Raw genomic sequence first — 7,345 nt, forward strand, 5'->3', positions numbered from 1 at the left:
TGCGCGCATGCGCGCAGCCACTCCGTCCGCGGGACTCCGGGGCTCTGGCGTTTAAACCTAGCGCTCGCTGTCCTTTTACCGCTCGGCCTCTCACTCGGGCTCCGCAGCGTATGACTGCGTCTGCGTGGGTCTCAGTGCGACGTGTTAAGTTTCGGCAGCTACTTTATATTTCCTTTTAAGTATTTGCTGGGCGTTTGCTCTGGCGTTTCCTGCATTTTGCTTGGCAGAACCTGACGTTGGTACCTAGCCCAGAAAGAACTGTGTTTCGTACTAGTGACCTAGTGGAGGAGACAGCATTGTAACCCGAAGAGTTACAGAGACAAAAGCACCCGAGAGTTCTGGAGGTGCCTAATCCGGGCACCTGAACAGAAGTGTTAGCTCCAGGTTGAGAACGATGTGAGCAAAGATACAGAGGTGAAGAACGTTCTGTGCTCCTAGAACTCCGAAGTAGACTCTTGGTGAAGCACCTGTCTCAGTGGAACCCATTCTGGAAGCAGCCAAGAGTCTAGTGCTTGTCGCGCAATGTATAGATGACTTGGGGATCTTGTGAAGATTCAGGTTCTGATTCAGTAGGCCTAACAAGCTCCCAGATCATGCCAGTGCTGCTGGTGCGTGGTCCGTAAGGGCCAAGGCAGAGGAATGGAGTTAGCCTGCATCATGTACTGTCCGACTTTGGACGTGACTAATCTCTCTAAATCTCAGTTTCCTTTTCTGTAAACAGGAGATTAAAAAAAAAATGGTGTCTCCCTCATGAAGTGGTTGTGAGGATTAAATGAGAATGCACGGAAATAGCTTGATAGGATGCCCGGATAGAATAACGTTTCAATAAATAATGTTTCAGAGACGTTAACTACCTTGTTGAAAGATGCACAACATGTAGGTGACAGGTGTCACTCTCCTCATAGGAGCTTATGCCTTCCTACATCTTCAAATGCTACCTACCCGAATATGACACTCAAATGTATATCTCAATCCCAGCTCTCATCCTTCTTTTTAAAAAATTAATTAATTTTTTAAAAAAATAAACATATAATGTATTTTATCTCCAGAGGTACAGGTCTGTGAATCGCCAGATTTACACATTTCACAGCACTCATCATAGCACATACCCTCACCAATGTCCATATCCGCACCACCCTCTCCCATCCCCCCTCCCCCAGCAACCCTCAAGTTTGTTTTTTTGAGATTGAGTCTTTTATGGTTTGTCTCCCTCCCAATCCCACCTTCTTTCATTTTTTCTTTTCCTACCTCCCCAACCCCCCCACATTGCATCTCCACTTCCTCATATCAAGGAGATCATATGATAGTTTTCTTTCTCTGATTGACTTATTCGCTAAGCATAATACCCTCTAGTTCCATCCACGTCATTGCAAATCCAGCCCTCATCTTTCAGCTCCAGTCCCTTTATAGCCATCTGCTAACAACTGACCTCTCTTAAGTGTTTTAAAGGCAATTTGCATTGGTCTCCTATTCCTGTTATAACACATCGCCACAAGCAAAGAACAAGTTTAAAACAGTACAAATTTATACTCTTACGATTCTAGAGATCAGAAGTCTAAAATCAGTCTCAATAGGCTAATGTCAAGGTGTCATTAGGTTTGGTTCCTTCTGGAGGCCCTGAGGGGAGAATCTTTTCTTTCTCAGCTTCTAGAAGTTGTCTGCATTCCCTGGTGTCTTCCTCACATAACTGTAACCTCTTCCGTATTGTCCCATCTATTGCTTTTCTGGAGTCAAATCTCCCTGTGCTTCCCTCTTGTAAGGACACATGTGATTACATCTAAGGCCCAGCTGGATAATCCAAGATAATCTCCCCATCTCAATATTTAATTTAATCGTTTCTGCAGAGTTCCTTTTTCCACATGCAGTAATATTCACCGGTTCTAAGGATTCAGTTTACCATATATCTCAAGCTCAATAAATCCCAAACTGAACTCATGATGTTGATATCAGTCAGAATATCAACTGCCCAGTTGTTCACCTCCCCAACCCTGTACCTGAAAACTCACTGTGAATTGATTATCTCAACATCCATTCCCAATTCCCTTCTCCCTTTTCCATTTTTTTCTAAAGGGAATAGAAAAGTTACACAGTTGGTCTTCCAGCTTTCCTGGCAGCTAAGAGTGACCTGATGACACAGTTATGTCAGGTAAGACTTCAGCAGAAATCTGCTGGTGGTAGGAGATGGTGGTTTGCGAAAGGTTTTCCTTTCTTGATAAAAGAGACAGTTGTTTTGAATTTTGCCCCCTTTCTCAATTCTTCCTGCCTTGGACTTGATCATGGGGCTTGGAGCTGCTTTCGGTTGTGAGGAAAAAGATCTTCATGTTTGCCCTGGCATCAGTGAAATGCTTAACAAATCCCTCCTACCTCTGGAATTTTTGTTATCATGTTATTGTCTAAAGAAACTTATTATCTGAGGAAATGCACACATACATGCATGTACACAAACCACCCTTACGCGCTCCAGCCACTGTTTGTCAGGTTGTCGGTCATTCCACAAAACTATTCCTAATTGATATTGCCAAGTCCTGTCTTTTTGACCTTCGTGTCTCTCACGTGCATCCCCTCCTCCCCACCCTTCTACACTCTATCTCACCGGTCTGCTTTCAGGCTCTAGTACACGCACATTCCCTCCTGTCATTGTGCCTTTACACATCTTCTCCGTTATCTGGAATATTCTTTTTTTTTTTTTGAAGATTATTTACTAATTTATTTGGCAGAAAAAGAGAGAGAAAGCACAAGAAGGGGGAGTGGAAGGCAGAGACAGAGGGAGAAGCAGTCTCCCTGCTGAGCAAGGAGCCTAATGTGGGACTCAATCCCAGGACTCATGTCCTGAGCTGAAGACAGGTGCTTAACCAACTGAGCTACCCAGACACCCCTCTTTTTTTTTTTTAAGATTTTATTTATTTGAGCGAGAGAGAGAACAAGCAAGAGAGCAATAGCAGAGGCAGAGGCAGAGGGAGAAGCAGACCCCCACTAAGCAGGGAGCCTGATGTGGGGCTTGATCCCAGGACCCTGGGTTCATGACCTGAGTCAAAAGCAGATGTTTAACCAACTGAACCACCCAGGCACCCCTGGAATATTCTTCCTTCTCCCCATTAAAAAACAAAATTCAACTCAGCAAATTTAGAGATCTTATGCAATGATTCATGAATCAGCAGCATCCAGTCTAGCAGATTGAAAAGAACTCTGAAGAGCTGTACAAAATGAAAGGCCTCCAGAGGCAGGGGGGAGCAGGAACAAGAAGTTGTATTAGGCAAAAAAGCAGGTTGGTTATTGTTTTGGATTGGGTTACTTTCCTTTAGGGAATGGCGGGACTCTATCAGGCAGATTAACTAGTGCCGATTAGGCAATTCCTGATTTACTGGTTTAGGATTCTGTTTCTGGGAGAGCTGACAGGAATGAGTCCTGGTTTAGTGGTGTGGTGTTTAGCATAAGTGACTCCATCTTGGGCCTCCTGTCTTGTTTCTATGTCGTTTTAGGCTAGTTAACTGTCTGTCCTTTAGCCCTTGGATTAAGTACCTCTTCCCCAGGGAAACCTTCCCTGGTCTCAACTTGTTCTACCGTGTGCACCAGTCAGCTGAGTGGAATTTTACATTTATTTATGTGGTTATTTAATACCCCTACCAGGCGTTCACTCTGTAGAGACAGGGAGCTTGTCTGTTTTTACTTTCTATTTAGCAGAAGCACTTGGCAAAACCTATGCATTTAGTATTTGTTGAATGTGTGAGTGTCTGAAACTGGATTCTAGTTCAAGTCTCTCCTACTCCTGAGTCCCTGCTTCTTTTCTATGGTACACCATCCAGATTGTGTAGATCTGGGACATTGGGAGAAATTGCTGAAAAGGGCCAATCTCAGTTTCATAGTGTCTTCAGGCTGCAAAAACTGATCAGATAGAACAATACACAACTTGGTGAAGAAGTTTTTGATAAATGACATGACCTGACCTCTCCTTTTAAAAGAGTTAATTCAGTCTCCTCTTTGTTTTGGTGCATTGCTGGTGTCTGGAAGCTCTCGTGACCAATATAACAAGCTTCTCTCTAAGAGGGAGGAGCTTAAATTTTGGTTATCCCACAGACTATGGCAACTCTGTGGGTTCTGAGTACCTAGAGACATGGTTTTATTTTTTTAATTTTAAAAAATATTGTAGGGTGCCTGGGTGGCTTAGTGGGTTAAAGCCTCTGCCTTTGACTCAGGTCATGATCCCAGAGTCCTGGTATCCAGCCCCACATCGGGCTCTCTCCTCCACAGGGAGCCTGCTTCCTCATCTCTCTCTGCCTGCCTCTCTGCCTACTTGTGATCTCTCTGTCAAATAAATAAATAAAATCTTTTAAAAATATATTGTATTTATTTTTGTCATGATAGGTGTATTCTTTAATCATCATTCCTTATTTCCCCCATCCCCAAACCTACCCCCCCCCCCCGGTAAACATCAATTTGTTCTCTAGAGTTAAGAGTTTGTTTCTTGGTTTATCTCTCTCTTTTTTTTCTTTGCTTATTTGTTTAAGTTCCATATATGAGTGAGATCATAAGGTACTTGACTTTCTCTGACTAATTTATTTTGTTCATAACTATGTGCCCTGGCTCTCTCCATGTTGTTGCCAATGGCAAAGTTTCATTCCTTTTTATGGCTGACTAATATTCCATTATATATATCCACATCGTCTTTATCCATTCATCTATCAATGTATACTCGGTCTGCTTCTATAGTTTGGGTATTGTACATAATGCTGCAATAAACATAGGGGTGCATGTGTCCCTTTGTATTTGGGGAATAAATACCCAGTAAGTAGTACAATTGCTGGATCAAAAGATAGTTCTATTTTTAACTTTTTGAGGAACATCTATACTTTTTTTCACAGTGGCTGGACCAGTTTGCATTCCCACAAACAATGACAAGTGTTGCTTTTTCTCCACATCCTTGTCAACACTTATTGTTTCCTGTGCTATTGATTTTAGCCATTCTGACAGGTATGAAGTGATATGTCATTGTAGTTTTGATTTGCATTTCTTTGATGGTTAGTGATGCTGAGCATCTTTTCATGTGTCTGTTGGCCATCTGGATGTCTTCTTTGGAGAAATGTCTATGTCTGTTGCCCATTTTTTAATTGAGTTGTTTTTTTGGGGTATTGAGTTCCATCAGTTCTTTATATATTTTGGATACTAACCCTTTATTGGATACGTCATTTGCGAATATCTTCTTCCATTAGGTAGGTTGCTTTTAGTTTAGTTTAGTTTTGTTAACACTTTCCTTCACTGTGTAGCTTTTTATTTTCATGTAGTCCCAATAGTTTATTTTTGCTTTTATTTCCCTTGCCCAAGGAGACATATCTAGAAAAATATTAAGAGAACCAACATCAGAGAGATTACTGCCTATGCTCTCTTTGAGGATTTTTTTATGGTTTCAGATCTCACATTTAGGTCTTAATCCATCTTGAGTTTATTTTTGTGTGTGGTGTAAGAAAGTGGTCCAGTTTCATTCTTCTGCATGTGGCTGTCCAGTTTTCCCAACACAATTTGTTGAAGAGACTCTTTTCCCCCATGGTATATTCATTCCTCCTTTGTTGAAGATTAATAATACCATATAATTGTGGGTTTATTTCTGGGTTCCCCGGTTCTATTCCATTGATCTCTGTGTCTATTTTAATGCCAGTTCCATACTATTTTAATTAGTATTGCTTTGTAATATAACTTGAAATCTGGAATTGTGATGCCTCCAGCTTTTTTTTTTTTTCCTCTTCTTCAAGATTGTTTTGACTAGGGGTGCCTGAGTGGTTCAGTTGGTTGAACATCTGACTCTTGAGTTCAGCTCAGGTCATGATCTCAGCGTTGTGAGATTGAGCCCTATGTTGGGCTCCATGATGGGCGTGAAGCCTGGTTAAGATTCTCTCTCTCCCTCTCCATCTGCCTGCCTCCCCCATCCACTGCTCTGCTATGTGCTTGTGTTTACTCTCTCTGTCTCAAAGGAAAAAAAAAATAAGATTACTTAGGCTATTTGAGGTCTTTTGTGGTTCCATACAAATTTTAGGATTGTTCTAGTTTGGTGTGAAATGCTGTTGGTATTTTGATAGGGATAGCTTATTAATTTTGTTGATCCTTTCAAAGAACAAGCTCCTGGTTTCATTTACTGTTCTATTGTTTTTTTCTTTTCTGTATCATTTATTTCTGCTCTGGTCTTTATTATTTTCTTCCTTTTGCTAGGTTTTGGTTTTGTTTATTCTCTTTTTAGCTCTTTAGGTGTAAGTCAAGGTTGTTTATTTTGAGATTTTTCTTGCTTTTTTTTTAATATAATTTTTTATTTTTTATAAACATATATTTTTATCCCCAGGGGTACAGGTCTGTGAATCACCAGGTTTACACACTTCACAGCACTCACCAAAACACATACCCTCCCCAATGTCCATAATACCACCCCCTTCTCCCAAACCCCCTCCCCGCAGCAACCCTCAGTTTGTTTTGTGAGATTAAGAGTCACTTATGGTTTGTCTCCCTCCCAATCCCATCTTCTTTCATTTATTCTTCTCGTACCCACTTAAGCCCCCATGTTGTATCACCACTTCCTCATATCAGGGAGATCATATGATAGTTGTCTTTCTCTGCTTGACTTATTTCGCTAAGCATGATACGCTCTAGTTCCATCCATGTTGTCGCAAATGGTAAGATTTCATTTCTTTTGATGGCTGCATAGTATTCCATTGTGTATATATACCACATCTTCTTGATCCATTCATCTGTTGATGGACATCTAGGTTCTTTCCATAGTTTGGCTATTGTGGACATTGCTGCTATAAACATTCGAGTACACGTGCCCCTTTGGATCACTACGTTTGTATCTTTAGGGTAAATGCCCAATAGTGCAATTGCTGGGTCATAGGGCAGTTCTATTTTCAACATTTTGAGGAACCTCCATGCTGTTTTCCAGAGAGGTTGCACCAGCTTGCATTCCCACCAACAGTGTAGGAGGGTTCCCCTTTCTCCACATCCTCGCCAGCATCTGTCATTTCCTGACTTGTTGATTTTAGCCATTCTGACTGGTGTGAGGTGATATCGCATTGTGGTTTTTGATTTGTATTTCCCTGATGCCGAGTGATATGGAGCACTTTTTCATGTGTCTGTTGGCCATCTGGATGTCTTCTTTGCAGAAATGTCTGTTCATGTCCTCTGCCCATTTCTTGATTGGATTATTTGTTCTTTGGGTGTTGAGTTTGCTAAGTTCTTTATAGATTCTGGACACTAGTCCTTTATCTGATATGTCGTTTGCAAATATCTTCTCCCATTCTGTCAGTTGTCTTTTGATTTTGTTAACTGTTTCCTTTGCTGTGCAAAAGCTTTTGATCTTGATGAAATC

The sequence above is a fragment of the Mustela putorius genome, unplaced genomic scaffold (genome assembly GCF_011764305.1).
Source record: "Mustela putorius furo isolate JIRA1106 unplaced genomic scaffold, ASM1176430v1.1 tig00003987_pilon_pilon_pilon, whole genome shotgun sequence".
NCBI classification, from domain to species: domain Eukaryota; kingdom Metazoa; phylum Chordata; class Mammalia; order Carnivora; family Mustelidae; genus Mustela; species Mustela putorius.